Source organism: Sciurus carolinensis, chromosome 1 (genome assembly GCF_902686445.1).
Source record: "Sciurus carolinensis chromosome 1, mSciCar1.2, whole genome shotgun sequence".
In the NCBI taxonomy this organism is placed as follows: Eukaryota; Metazoa; Chordata; class Mammalia; order Rodentia; family Sciuridae; genus Sciurus; species Sciurus carolinensis.
In genome coordinates this window covers 48596528-48613302 of record NC_062213.1, presented here as the reverse complement: position 1 = coordinate 48613302, position 16775 = coordinate 48596528, and positions in this window count along the sequence as shown.

Genomic DNA, 16775 nt, shown 5'->3' with positions numbered 1-16775 from the left:
GACACAAACCCAAATAAATACAATTTTCTCATACTAGACAAAGGGGCCAAAAATATTCAATGGAGAAAAGATAGCTTCTTCAACAAATGGTGCTGGGAAAACTGGAAATCCATGTGCAACAAAATGAAATTAAACCCCTATCTCTCAACCTGCACAAAACCCAACACAAAATGAATCAAGGACCTCGGAATCAGACCAGAGACCCTGCATCTTATAGAAGGAAAAGTAGATCCAAATCTTCAACATGTTGGCTTAGGATCAGACTTCCTTAACAGGACTCTCATAACACAAGAAATAAAAGCAAGAATCAACAACTGGGATAGATTCAAACTAAATAGCTTTCTCTCAGCAAAGGAAACTATCAGTAATGTGAAGAGAGAGCCTACAGAGTGGGATAATATCTTTGCCACTCATACTACAGATAGAGCACTAATTTCCAGAATCTATAAAGAACTCAAAAAACTCTACACCAAGAATATGAATAATCCAATCAACAAATGGGCTAAGGAAATGAACAGACACTTCACAGAAGAAGATCTACAAGCAATCAACAGATATATGAAAAAATGTTACCAACATCTCTAGTAATCAGAGAAATGCAAATCAAAACTACCCTAAGATTCCATCTCACCCCAATTAGAATGGTGATTATCAAGAACACAAGCAACAATAGGTGTTGGTGAAGATGTGGGGGAAAAGGTACACTCATACATTGCTGGTGGGGTTGCAAATTAGTCCAGCTACGCTAGAAAGCAGTATGGAGATTCCTCAGAAAGCTTGGAATGGAAACACCATTTGACCCAGCTATCACACTCCTTGACCTATACCCAAAGGACTTAAAATCAGCATACTACAGAGATACAGGCACATCAATGTTCATAGCTGCTCAGTTCACAATAGCCAGATTGTGGAACCAACCTAGATGCCCTTCAGTTGATGAATGGATAAAGAAACTGTGGTATATATATACCATGGAATATTACTCCACAATAAAGAATGATAAAATCATGGCATTTGCAGGCAAATAGATGAAATTGGAGAATATCATGCTAAGTGAGATAAGCCAATCTCAAAAGAACAAATGATAAGCAAATGATGACACATCATGGGGGGTGGGAGGGGTAGTGTTAGGGTTAGGGTTAGGGTTAGGGTTGGGGTTAGTGTTAGGGTTAGGGTTAGGGAGGGGGGCAAGAATGGAGGAAGGAAGGACTGTATAGAGGGAAAAGAGGGGTGGGAGGGGAGGTAGGAAAGGGAAAAATAACAGAATGAATTGAACAAAATTTCCCTATGTAAATTTATGATTACACAAACGGTATGCCTTCACTCCATGTACACACAGAGAAACAAAACATGTATTCCATTTGTTTATAACAAAAAAAAAGAATATACAGACAGAAAATCAGCAAGACTACAGAATTACTGAATATCGAACAACAGGATCTAATTGACTCTTATAGAACAATCTACTGAATGACAGAATACATAGTCTTTTTAAGCACCCATGGAAAATAAACTAAGATGGAAACAAGTTCCAAAAAGTTTAAAAGAATTTAAAATATGTATGTGTGTTCTCTGTCTCCAATGGAATAGAATTAGAAATCCATAACTAAAGAGTTTATATTTTCTAATTGTTGGAAATTTAAAATGTCATTCAAAATGACATATAGCTCACAGAGAAAGTCTCAAGGAAAAGTTTTAAAAATCATGAAATTAAATGAAATCAAAGCTCAGCATATCAACTTGTGAGATTGAGCCAGAGAAATCTATAGTATTAAATGTTTACATTAGAGAAGAGTAAAAATCTAAAATCAATAATCTATACTCTTATCTCCCAAAACTGGAAAAATAGAAGCCAAATAAAACAAAGCAATTAGAAAGACAGTGATAAAGATGCAATTAAAAAATCAATGGTATTTGAAACCGAAAAATGATAGAGAAAATTGATAAAACAGTGAACTGGTTCTTTAAAAAAAAAAAATCTGTAAGGTAGAAAATCACATAGCAATGCTGGCAAAGATAAAATGAGAGAAAACATAAATTACTAATATCAGGGATGAAATAAGGGCTATCACTACAGAATTTATAGATGTCAAAAGGATAATAAGTATACTCACAAATATCTGACAACTTATCCAACATAAACCAATTCTTCCAAACATAAAACTATTAAATTTATCTAAGTAAACAATATGTACTTGAATAGCCCTACAACAATTAAAGGTATTTTATTTGTAATTTAATAAAATTAAAAATGGAAAACCAATGGAGAAATCAATGAAACAGAGCAGATTTTCTGAAAAAAAAAAAAAAAAAAAAAAAAAAAAACAGCAGAAATAATGAACTTCTACCAAGACTGACAAAAATAAAAAGAAGACCTAACCAATATCAGGAATAAACTGGTGATATCACTACTTTGGAAACATTACCAAGGTTGTGAGGTGTTAGTAGATGGAAAGACACCACAGAACAATGGCCAAAATTGAAAATGCAGAAATAGAAACACTCATATATGTTGAACTACGTCAGGTGCAAATAAAATTCAGTGGAGAAAGGATTGCCTTTCTACCAATTCCCTTGAAACAACTGGATGTCCACTGTGAAAAAGGAAAATAAAACTTTAGCTAAATATCTTCTAAAAAAATTTACCCAAAATGGATCATTGTTTTAGGTGTAAAATGTAAATTATAAAAGGCAGGGGAAAAAAATAGAAAACTTTTGGGATCTGAGGCTATATAAAATCATTTTAGATTTGATCAACAGCATAACCCATTAAATAATCAAATATATAAAACATCATGGAAAGCTGAACTTGCTCTGTAAGTGATCCTGTTAAGGTTTTTCTATAGTCTGAATATCTGTGCTCCAGTCCTCAAGTTCACATTTAAATTAATTATTCAGAGTGCACCCTTGGAAAGTGGGTAAGTCACAAGGGGACTCTGTCCTCATTAATGGGACCAATGCCCTTCTAAGAGATGGGGGAATGTTTGTTCAACCTTTCTACCACTTGAGGACACAATGAGAAGGTGCCACATCTATCTATGCTTCCATAGAGATATCCCTTGCTAACACCAAATCTTTTGGTGGTTTGGTCTTGAATTTTCTAAGCCTTCACACTGTAAGAAATAAATTTTTGTTGTTTATAAATTACCCAGTCTAAGGAATTTTGTTACAGCAGCCCTAATGGAGCAAGACAGATGATAAGAAAAACAAGGTAAAAAGGGGAAGAAAATCTTAAACCACAAGTTTGACAAAAGACTTGTATCTAGAATGTATTTTAAAAGTCTTAAAAATGCATCAGTAAAATAGCAAGTAATCCACTAAAATGATTAAAATACATGAACAGTCATCAAGTTGAAAAAAATTTAGATGTCAAATAAGCACATGGATAGATATTGTACTTCATTAGCTATTAAGACAGTATGAATGAAAATCATAATGAAGCCAGACACAGTGGCATACACACCTGTAATTCCAGCTACTTGGGAGGCTGAAGCAGGAGAATCACAAGCTCAAGGCCAGACTGGGCAACTTAGCAAGACCCTGTCTCAAAGTGAAAAAGACTGGGGATATAGTTCTGTGGTACAGCACCCTTGGATTCAATCCCCCATACCAAGCATATACATACAAACCACAATGGAATATCACTATGCAATTAGAATGGATTAAAACAAAATGTACAATTCAACATGCTGGAGATAGTTCAGAGAAACTAGATCACTTAGACATTGTGGGTAGAAATACAAATGGTACCACTACTCTGGATAAAGGGATGATAATTTCTTATAAAATTAAGCACTATACCCACTGTAAGACCCAACATTTATACTCTTGGACAGATGTCTCAGAGGAATGAAAATTTGTTTTAAACCCAAACCTAGAAATGAATGTTCACAGAAGATTTGTTAATAATGATAGAAATGTGGAAATAATCTATATGACCATAAAAAGTAAGTGAAAAACAACAACAACAACAACAAAAAAAAAAAAACTGTAGACACCCATACCATGCTAAATGGCTTAATAGTAAAAAGGAACAAATTATCAATGCACACAAAAACTTGGATTGATAGTAAGGGAATTACCTTTAGTGAAAAAAAAAAAAAAAACAGTATTGAAAGACCACATTCTATTTACTTAATATTCTTCAGATGACAAAATAATAGATATGGAAAACAGATTAGTGATTGTCAAGGATCAGGGATGGTGGGGTGGAGGAAACACCTAGAAAGAGAGTAACATGAGAAAATTTCATGGTAATGAAATATTTTTGTATCTTAATTGTGGTGGTGGGTACATTAATCTATATAAAAATTTTAAACCTAATGCTTAAACATATAAATGCCATAGTTTTATTAGATTGCATACTATAGTTTTACACTCATTTTTTTCTCATTTCAGTCACCCAAATATAATAAATATCTACTATATTATTAGCAATTTACAGATGAAAAATTAAGATTTAAGGATATTTTCTAGATCATGTCTAGTCCATAATGAGCTGGAATTTAAAATACTCAAATCTATTCTCTTAAATGCTTTCCAAAGTGTTCATATTGTCAAATGCTCCTTTCCTTCAACTCTAAACCTACCCACTTTTTTACATCACCTCTAAAACCAGTTCTGCCCCTCTCATCTTCCCTGGGTCTTACATGGATGGATGAATATGGTCACTACTTGTTCCTCCTCCCACAATTTATTTTCCCTCCAATTCAGGCCATACACTGCTGCCTGGATTTTGTTTTTATTTTTTTATTTTTTTTATTTTTTTTTTATTTTTTATTTATTTATTTTTTTTTGGATTTTGTTTTTAAAACTGAACTCTGCTTCTGTTATTCTTCTTCCTGAAACTCTCAATCACTTTCACAGGCAGGGTCTGGTCATGACTAGGTCCCCACCTATTTCAACTTCACTAACACACTCCGGGAAACCAACCAAATAGTAGAATGCTTGTCAGTTCTCAAAACTCTGCATTGCTTCTTGATTTGGAATTTTACATAATACTATTAGAGTTATTTAGAAATCAAAGAAAAGAATCTTAGTCCACCTAGCAGGATATTCTGCTACTGTTCTGAGGTGACAGGAATTTTGATAGGAGTTTGATTACACAGAGAAGAGGGATGGAATGGATGACCCAACACATTTCTTGTACAAGGAAATAAAAAAGACCTGGTGATAGGACACATACAAAGTGAAGTAAAAGAATATTAAAAAATGTCTTAGAAGTTTCAAGTTGGGTATATTCATGGAAAATTAAGATGAACAAATGATTTTTTAAAGAAAATGTGATACATTTAGTTAAAAATTTTGATGTATCCTGAAAGTACCCTGCCTGGTGAATATATGATATAAGCAATTTAGGAAGATGTTCTGGTGGAAATGTGAATTTACAGAATACTGTGAATAGTCGTGTTATTTAATGACTTAAAAGAAATAGAGAGAAAATGTACTCTGCCATACCTCTGCATACTCTAGAAGAATATACATGCTACATTAAAATGCCTGTTTCTATATGCTGGGTATGACTAATGCAGCGTGATGAATCCTAGGAGAAAACTGCCCTGCATTTTCAACATCCCTGTGGCAGAGCAAGCCCAGGTATGAAAGGGAGCATATTGTACCTCTCTAGTTTTACCAGACTTGCCAGCATGAGCCCCTGTGACTATTCCCAAATCCATCCAAGTGCAGACCTAAGCTTCAATTTATTATTTTCAAGTTTGATTTAAAAGCTTTCCCTGTTTAACTCTGACATACTATACTATGGCTTAAATATTTAAACATAGGCTCTAAGAGTGAAGGAAAAAATCTCACATCAAAAGTGTCTAATATTTAATTCAGTGAGAAAAGCTTCTCAAACTCTGAAGCTTATATGAAACTCTTTGGAATTTCTTCAAGGGTATTTTATTTGTAAATCAGAATAGATATCTTTAAAAAATCAATAATAATTCTTCAAATCAGAAATAGCCTGTTATGAGAATTTTTTATATCTGTCTAAAAAAAACAAGTAAATGGCATTTATTTATTTCTACATGAATCCAACATATTCAAATTTCAAAAGCTTAGATAAGTTTGCTTAAGTCTTGTGTAAAGAATTAGAAGATGTATTATTCAAGCCAAGTAAGATTGTTGCCAGAAAAATAAAGGAAAAAAAGGGTTGGAAAATTGCGCAATATACTTATAGATTGTGATTCTTCATGAATAGATACTTAAATACCAACAAATCTATTGTGAACAATACAGCATGATAACAGGTTTTGTCTGGAAGAAAACTATTCTTTGGAGAAGGAAATAGAATCTTCATTTATAAAAATCGTTAACTTCTGGTTTTGGTTTTGGTTTGCTTTTTTTGTTTTTTTAAGTTATTTACCAAAGTCAAATTTTCCCAGGTACTTACTAATTCATCCCAACAATTTGTCTCTAAACTAATATTTTAAAACATTACAAATATTGAAAGAATCTCTATCTGGTTGATTCAAGAAGATCCTAAAACTTAGGAGTTATCAAAACCACTCAGAAATGCCACTGTTAATAGTAATGGAATGATGGTCATTCCTGGAATGAAATATGACAGTTATGGTGATGTTCAGAGTGCCAGTTTGGAATCCTGGATGAATCACTGAAACTACCTTTGTGACTTTTAGTACATTTTGTAACCTCTCAGCTCATCTGTCTTGTCTTTAAATTTTGATTAACCACATACTGAGGATATAAGATGTGAGCATAGGTAGCCCATGTAAATTATGTACTCTCAGACCTGACACATACTGAGCATATTGTAAAACGTTCCATGCTTTCATCAAAAGAACTCTGATTCTCTTGTCATTGAACACACTGTTTTCTTTAAGTTCTATGACAATCAAAGTTTAGAAAAATACTCTTTTCTATAGCATTGATCACTGATCAGTATATATTCTAAGCCCTTTTCTTCATCAAGTTGTGTGATAATATCTTTTCTAGAATAATCTTTTTGCCACATTTAGCATAGTTAATTTATTTTTTTTTAAACTTTCCTTCAAATAATGTTGCCCCCTTTTAGAATACTATTCTGAACCCTCGTTCTAAAGTAATTCCTTCAAAAACAAACTGGTTACTACCATCATTATGAATTTTAATACCTTAAATATTTTTAGTACTTATCACAGTTCATTTGTTGACCATTTCAGGAAAAGTTACTTAAATTGTACCTAGGGCATGGTTAATGCTGAATACTATTTTAATTTAAAAATCTGTTCTTCTTTATTTTTCCACTGATTTTCAAATTATTGAAGATCAGGTATGTTTTTATTTTTTTAACCACTATTTCTTCAGAGCCTAGACAAAACTTGTACCTTCTAAGAACTCAATGAATATTTGTTAAATAAATAAATTATTAAATGTTGATATGTTCATAAAATAATGTGGTTTCCCAAAGAGCATCAGTGTAAACATAATTATCATTCCTTAAAGAAACTCATGATTTAAATAAAAAGTTGACTATATAAATTGAAATATCCCATTATACTTCTTTAGGTTTTATAAACATAAACTTTCATTTCTCTGAGATCCATTCCCAGAAGTGAAATTATTGGGTCTTATTGTAAGCATACTGCTTACTTTGGAAGAAATTGTTATGCCTTTATCCAGCTATACCATTTGTATTTCTATGTATACATGTGTATACAATGTAGAAGTGACCTAGTTTCTCTGAACATTTTCCATCATGTGGTATTGTCAGAAATAAATTAGATATAGTTTTTCATAAGCTTTTTATATGATTTACTTTTCTATATCAGAAAAAAAATTTATAATTAGTTTTTATAGTCTATACTTTCATATGGAAATAATATGTCGACATAAACCAATTTGATATTAATGAAAAATTAGCATATAACTAATAATGTTTTCCCAAAATTCAATTACTGATGGACAGTTACAAGCAATTTTATTAGTAGCAAAGTTGTAAATAAAAATGTTTACTTCTTGAGAAAAATATCTTTGGTGAAATTTCAACAAGAAGAGTTGAAAAGAAGCCCTGTATGGATCTCCAGCACCGGCCCAAGCCCCATGCAGATGTTTCCACACCCCGACACACTACAGCTCCCCATCTATCAACATGCAGACATCTCTGCTGCCACCTTGGATTTCTCCCCATGCTGACACTTCCATCTTTAGTTGGGGCAGCTTCCATCCTGGGACACCTGCCAGAGACTAGAAGCTCATTAATAGTGTACCTATAGGTTAGCCACTGCTGCAGTCACCAACTTGGAACATGGCTGTATACATCCAGGGTAACAGCCAGGTCCTGAAAGATCATCATCAAGGCTTGGTTGCATCCAAGTAATCCCTAATAGCCACCATCATGCTGCAGAGGGAGAAGGCCTTGCAAGGGGTCGGTAGGTGGGAAAATGGTGTGAGGGCTTCTTGATCCTGGTGCATCCAGCTATCCAGCCTGGCACCTGCCAGGATCCCAGACACAACTTGGGGGCACTTACTAGGACCCAACATCAACCTAGTTCACGACTCCACTGAGCACCCACCAACCTGGCAACCATCAGGGCCTTCCAGCTCCTCACTTCAACCATCCCCTGACCACAAACCAGACCAGTGCCTGCAGCTGCATGACTGGAACAAGCTTTCAATGCCTGGTCCTGATTTGTCCAAAAGAACAACTTTCCAAAATAGGTGCATAGTCCCGGCACTCAACCCTCAGGACCTCCAAGGAGAGAGGTTCCTGATTGGAAAGTCAAAAGCGCAGGGCAGGAGAAATATGATTTAGATACTAAATTATAGACAGGGAATTGTGGGGTGTGAGGGAAGGGGCTAAGACCAGGCTCCAGTGTTACATGAGTGGACCCCAAGGATAGCCCTGGGGTGCCGTCTTTCAGAGGGACTGGCAATTGCTATACCCTGCCTCAAGAGTCCTGCCTCCAAGTTTAATCCTCCCACCTTGGTAATTGTAACCATCCTGAGGGTGGAGTTACCAGCAAACTCCAGACAATCAGCCTATCAGAGGAAAAGAAGGGAGACAGAGAAGATATCAAACACCAACAGAAAAAATTGTTCAATTTTCCTTCCAGACACTTTTTTTCTCTTTTTTTCTTTTTTCATTTACCTCTCTCACTTCCCCATCATATTTGAAATCAAGTACCTTTCATGCATCAGGCTACTGAAGACTGGGAGCTTTGAATAGTACATTACAGTTTTGTTGTAGATTTTTTAAAATTTAAATTTAAATTTTTTAAAAATGTTCTCACTTTATTTTCCTCTTATTTATTTCCTCAGAGTCTCTTTCTCCCTTTTCTCAGGCTAACAACCAATGTCTTTTGATTCTGCTTTCACTCTTCCTATGATCTAGTACCTCTGTATTCTCATTTCTTATCTCATTAACATTACTTCCTACACCCTTCCCCAATCTCCCCAATCCTCTTTGTTCACTGTTAGAAATTATAGACCTTATTGCAAGCCTATTGTTTATGCTATAGATAATAATTTAACTCATCCTCTCTGTTTATTATGAAAATACTGTTAATGTCTTAATAGGGGCTGTTTGGTTTAAGGCTACATATTGATGTATTGGGTGCTGTTAATATTGATCTCCCCCTTAAAGGTGAGGTATTGGAAATCTGAAGAGACACTATAAACCTATAGGAAGGAAACTGCAATACCTCACATTCGCACTGCTAGAGAGGAAGATACACAAAAAATATGAAAACATAAGGGAAGAAAGCACCCCAAACAAATCAAGATGCTATATTAATGAATTCATTGACAGCACAGTAGAAGAAATGTCAGAAAATGAGTTCAGAATGTACATAAGTAAATTGATCCACAAAGTAAAGGATGAACTAAGAGAGCAAATGCGGGCAATGAATGATCACTTCAATTATCAGTTAAAAGAGCAAATGCAGGAAGAAGAGATTATTACAATAAAGAGTTTGAGATTCTGAAAGAAAACCAAACAGAAATCCTTTAAATGAAATAATAAACCAAATTAAAAACTCAATAGAAAGCATAATCAAAATTCTACCTCACTTGAAAGACAGAACTTCAGATAATGAAGACAAAATATTTAATCTTGAAAATTAAGCTGACCATACAGAAAAGATGGAAAGAAATCATGAACAGAACCTCCAAGAATTATGGGATAACATGAAAAGACCAAAATTAAGAATTATTGGGATTGAGAAAGGCACAGAGATACAAACCAAAGGAATGAACAAATTTTTCAATGAAATAATATCAGAAATTTTTCCAAACCTGAAGAATGAAATGGAAAATCAAATACAAGAAGCTTACAGGACACCAAATGTACAAAATTACAACAGATCCACATCAAGGCACATTATAATCAAAATGCCCAACATACAAAATAAAAAGAATTTTAAAGGCTGCCATAGAAAAGTATCAGATTACATATAGGGGAAACCAATACAGATATCAGCAGATTTCTCAGCCCAGACTCTAAATGCTAAGAGGGCCTAGAACAACATTATTTCAAGCTCTGAAAGAACATGGATGCCAACCAAGAATCTTATATCCAGCAAAACTAGCCTCTAGGTTTGATGATGAAATAAAATCATTTCATAATGACCAAAAGTTAAAAGAATTTACAAATAGAAAGCCTGCACTAGAGAACATCCTCAGCAAAATATTCCATGAGAAGGAAATGAAAAACAACAGTGTAAGTTGGCAAAGAGAGGAACCACCCTAAAGGAAAAGCCAATCAAAGGAGAAATGAAGACAAGTTAAAAACCAAAAATAAGTAAAAATGACTAGGAATACAAATCATATCTCAATAATAACCCTGAATGTTAATGGCCTAAACTCATTAATCAAAAGACATAGACTGGTAGATTGGATTACAAAAAAATACCCAACAATATGCTGCCTTCGAGAGACTCATCTCATAGAAAAAGACATCCACAGACTAAAGGTGAAAGGATGGGAAAAATACATTCACACAGACAGAGTAAAAAAGTAGAGGTTTCCATTCTCATATCAGATAAAGTAGACTTCAAGCCAAAGTTAGATAAAGAAGGACATTCCATACTGCTTAAGGGAACCATAAATTGATTAGATGTAACAATCATAAAAATTTATGTCCCAAACAATGGAGCATCTATGTATGTCAAACAAACACTTTTGAAGTCCAGGAACCAAATAGAGCACAACACAAAAATATTGGGTTACTTTAACACACCTCTTTCACTACTGGATTGATCTTCCAAACAAAAACTAAACAAAGAAACCATAAAACTCAATAATACAATCAATAATTTAGATTAACATATCTATATAAAATATTCCATCCAAGAGCAAATTCACTTTTTTCTCAGCAACACATAGATCTGTCCCTAAAATACACCATATGTTATGCCACAAAGCAACTCTTAGCAAATACAAAAAATAGAGATAGTATCCTGTATTCTATCATATCATAATGGAATAAAATTAGAAATCAATGTAAACAAAAATAGAAACTACTCTAACACTGGAGACTAAAAATATGCTATTGAATGATGCATGGATAGCAGAAGACATCACGGAAGAGATTTAAAAAGTTCTTAGAGGTAAACGAGGTAAATGATACAACATATCAAAATCTCTGGGACACTATGAAAACAGTCCTAAGGAAAATTCATTAAATTGAGCTCATTCAGAAAAAGAATAAAAAGTCAACAAATAAATGTCCTAACATTACATCTTTAACCCCTAAACAAAGAAGAAGAGGTCAATACCAAAAGTAGTAGAAGACAGGAAATAATTGAAATCAGGGTTGAAATCAATGAAATTGAAACAAAAGAAACAATTGAAAGAATTGACAAAACAAAAATCTGGTTCTTTGAAAAAATAAATAAAATTGATAAACACAGCTGCATTAACAAAGAGAAGGAGAGAGAAAACTCAAATTACTAAAATTTGTGATGAAAGGAAAATATTTCAACAGACACTGAGTTAAGAAAAAGATATTAGAAGCTATTTTGAAAATCTTTACTCCAACAAATTAGAAAATCCTGAAAACAATGACAAATTTCTAGAGACATATGATCCATCCAAACTGAATCAGGAAGATATAAAACTTAAACAGATCAATTTCAAGCAATGAAACAGAAGAAGCCATCAAAATCCTATCAACCAAGTAAAACCCAGGACCAGATGGATTCTCAACCAGTTATCCAAGATCTTGAAAGAAGAACTAATATCAATACTCCCCAATATATTCCATAAAATAGAAAAGGAGGGAACTCTTCCAAACTCATTCTATGAATCTAGTAGCACCCTGCTATCAAAAGCAGACACTGACTCATCAAGGTAAGAAAACATCAGACCAATATCTTTGGTGAACATAGATGCAAAAACTCTTAACAAAATTCTGGCAAAACAGATACAAAAACATATTAAGAAGATAGTTCACCACGATCAAGTGGAGTTCATCCCAGGGATGCAAGATTGGTTTAACATTCAGAAATCAATGAATGTAATTCATCATATCAATAGACTTAAGATAAGAATCATATGATTCTAGAAAAAGAGAAAAAATAGGGATGCACACGTCAATATTATAAAGGTTATCTATGCTAATCCCATGACCAAAATCATTCTAAATGGAGAAAAACTGAAAGCATTCCTCTAAAAACTGGAGCAAGTAAAGGATGCCCTCTTTCAACACTTCTATTCAACATCTTCCTTGAAACACTAGCCAGAGCAATTAGACAGACCAAAGAAATTAAAGGGATACAAATAGGAAAAGACGAACTCAAGCTATCACTATTTGCCAATGACATGATTTTATATTTGGAGGATCCAAAAACTCCACCAGAAAACTTTTAGAACTAATAAATGAATTCAGCAAAGAGCAGGATATAAAATCAACACACATAAATCTAATGTATTTCTATTCATAAGTGATGATTCCTTGGAAAAAGAAATTAGGAAAACTACTCCATTCACAATAGCTTCAAAAAAAATGAAATACTTGGGAATCAATGTAACAAAAGAGGTGAAAGTTCTCTACAATGAAAACTACAGAACACTAAAGAAAGAAATTAAAGAAAACCTTAGAAGATGGAAAGATCTCCTATATTTTTGAATAGGCAGAATTAATATTGTCAAAATGGCTATACTACCAAAAGGGCTATACAGATTCAATGCAATTCCAATTAAAATCCAAACGACATATCTCATAGAAATAGAGAAAGCAATCATGAAATTCATTTGGAAGAATGAGACCCAGAATAGCTAAAGCAATGCTGAGCAGGAAGAGTGAAACTGGAATGATCACTATACCAGACCTTAAACTATATTACAGAGCAATAGTAACAAAAATGGGCATGGTATTGGCACCAAAATAGACAGGTAGACCAATGGTACAGAATAGAAGACACAGAGACAAACCCACATACATACAGTTATCTCGTACTAGAAAAAGCTGCCAAAAACATATAATGGAGAAAAGGCAGCCTCTTCAACAAATGGTGTTGGGAAAACTGGAAATCCATATGCAGCAAAATGAAACTAAACCCCTATTTCTCACGGGGCACAAAACTCAACTCAAAATAGATCAAGGACCTAGGAATTAGACCAGAGACCTTGCTCCTAATAGAAAAAAAAGTAGGCCCAAATCTCCATCATGTTGGTTTAGGGCCAGATTTCCTTAACGAGACTTCCAAGGTGCAAGAAATAAAAGAAAGAATCAATAAATGGGATGAATTCAAACTAAAAGCTTTTTCTCAGGAAAGGAAACAATAAATGATGTGATGATAGAGCCTACAGAGTGGGAGAAAATCTGTACCACACACACTTTAGATAGAGCACTAATCTCCAGAATTTATAAAGAACTCAAAAAAATTAACACCAAAAATACAAATAACCCAATCAATACAAGGGAAAAGTAACTGAGCAGACATTTCACACAGGAAGAAATACAACCAATCAACAAATATATGAAAAAATGTTCAGCATCCCTAGTAATTAGAGAAATGCAAATCAAAACTACCCTAAGATTTCATCTCACCCCAATTAGAATGTCTATTATCAAGAATACAAGCAACAATAAGTGTTGGTGAGGATGTGGGGAAAAGGTACACTCATACATTGCTGGTGGGATTGCAAATTGGTGGAACCACTCTGGAAAGAAGTATGGAGAATCCTCAGAAATGTGGAATGGAACCACCATTTGACCCAGCTATCCCACTCCTCAGTTTATAGCCAAAGGACTTAAAATCAGCATACTACAGTGACACAGTCACATCAATGTTTATAGAAGCTCAATTCACAATAGCTAGATTGTGGAACCAACCTAGATGCCCTTCAATAGAAGAATGGATAAAGAAACAGTGATATATATATATATATATATATATGAATATTACTCAGTCATAAAGAAGAATAAAATTGTGGGTTTTTTTAGGAAAATGGATGGAGTTGGGGAATATCATGCTAAGTGAAATAAGTTGATCCCAAAATCCCAAGGCAAAATGTTTTCTCTGATAAGTGGATGTTGATAAATAATGGGGATCATGGGGCAAGGGAAGAATGCAAGAACATTGAATTGTGTAGAGGAAAATGAGGGGAGGAGAGGGGGTGGGGAGAAGAAAAGAAAGTCGAATGAGACAAACATCATTACTCCGTTTACATGTATGATTACACAAATGGTGTGACTCTACATCATGTACAACCAGAGAAATGAAATGTTGTACTTCAGTTGTGTGCAATGAATCAAAATGTATTCTGCTGTCATGAATAACTAAATAGAACAAACACTTAAAAAGAAGAAGAGTTGAATGCACACTGTCATATGATAACATCACAGTTTACATGGTAGAAAAATAAGTCCATTTAAATTCCAAATATTAGGATATAAACATTATGACATTTTGGAATATATAATCTAATGATATTTTGGGTATATTTATGTATTGGAGAGTTGTGGTTAAGGGAGGTAATTTCTAACTCCAAAATGATGGGATGTTATTATGTACGTAATAATTTAGTAAAGAACCTAATTTGATAAACATTCTATCTTCTGAACAATATGGGAAAGATCAAAATAAGTTGTTCTATTACCTGAATAGTTAATGAACATCTCTTCAATATGACTATATTGGATAAAGACTAGTATCTTTGTTGTCCAACACATTTCCTGTTACAATTATTTCACACATTTGATTTAGCCAGTGAATTCTGTTATAACCTACTGTTTGAATATATTTTGTGGAAAAGAGGACACCTCAGTTTGGCTTTTTGTATGTTTTGCTTATTTAGTACCTAGATGATAAATACTTATGATAGACAATATTACATTATAAGGTATAATCCTCTGCTGTTCACTTGCTAGGAAAAGGGAACAAAGATATATATCTATATACATGAATATAACATTTTAATGAAGATTTTGATAACTTAAACATATTTTTAAATGTTAGGTAATGGTGATAATTTATGAGTCCTTGAGAAAAGAGATGTAAACTTTCTTTTATCTTGCATTCTGTGAACACAAGGAAATTAAGGTGGAAAATTTCATTCTAATTTAGAGTGAACATTGGAAACATTTTAAATTTTGAGAATCAAGTACTAAGATTGTATAAAGTCCCTTCACCTGATTTTCCCTAATACTACAAAAATCAAATTATTAAATTAATATTGGTACAAGCCTCTAAACTTCATTTCAGACTCTATTTGGATTTCACTAGTTTTCCACAGCTAATTTGTTTTCAGATCTGACCCAGGATACTGAAACCAAACCCTTGCCCCAGTGTGGCTGGGCAGCAGCCTAGGTGGACTGAAGAATGGGAAGCGATGACAGGTTGTAGTTTTGCAAAGTTACAAGGCCAGAGGGTCCTGAGGTGGGTGAGCCAGGGCACAGCGACTGACTCAGGCCTGGTGTGGACAGCATACTCTACATACCACCATAGCCCAAAACCCTGGAGCATCCACGATTCACCAAATGCAACCTCCTGTTTCCCAATGAGTGGATGGAAAATGGATTGGGGCAGACCTGAATGGAGATTACATGGATATTTGATATGATAGCATTGCTACGTTTCCAAGTTCTCATTAGCATAAATTTGGACCAATAACATCAATCCACGTGCTATATAAACCCCTCTACTAGCACACCCAAAGGGCAACCCTTCTAGGGCCTCCCCTCACTTTGCAAGGGCTTTGTCACTTCTTCATGCTGGAATAAATCCTACTCTTTTGCACTCACTCTTCCTCATCTAGTGGATTTAATCCTTCAAATTCAAGATATAAGAACCCAGAAAGAAGAAATTGGTGGTGAACTGCTGGGATGAACTGCTGCAACATAGAGCGCATAGCCTGCCATTAAGAACTGCAACAAGCCACTAAATTGTAGTGGAGAAGAAAGCAGCTTTGCCAGTTGCAACCCTCAGAGCTGACACCAACAAGCACCCCCTGCCTTGATTAGTTGCTAACAGTGCAACAGGCTTTTTTGGCTGCAGAAGTCTGTATTTTATGCAGAACCCACCCACAGAAGAAATGGAGAAACTCTGGTTTCAATACCACATTGTATTTAATCATTTGTCTTCTTAGGCTCCTCCAGTCTGTGACAGCTTTTTAACCTTTCTCATGACACGGACAGTTTGAAGATCACTGGTCAGGTATTCTTTTGCAGGAAAATTCTTACCTTGAATTTTTTCTATTGTAATTCTAATGATTAGACAGTGTCTGTGGTTTGGTGTAAGAATGCCTGAGAGGTAGTGGGTCCTCATTAAATTGTATGGGGGTAGATGATATCCATGTGATCACTTATAATGTTAACTTTGATCATTGGGCTA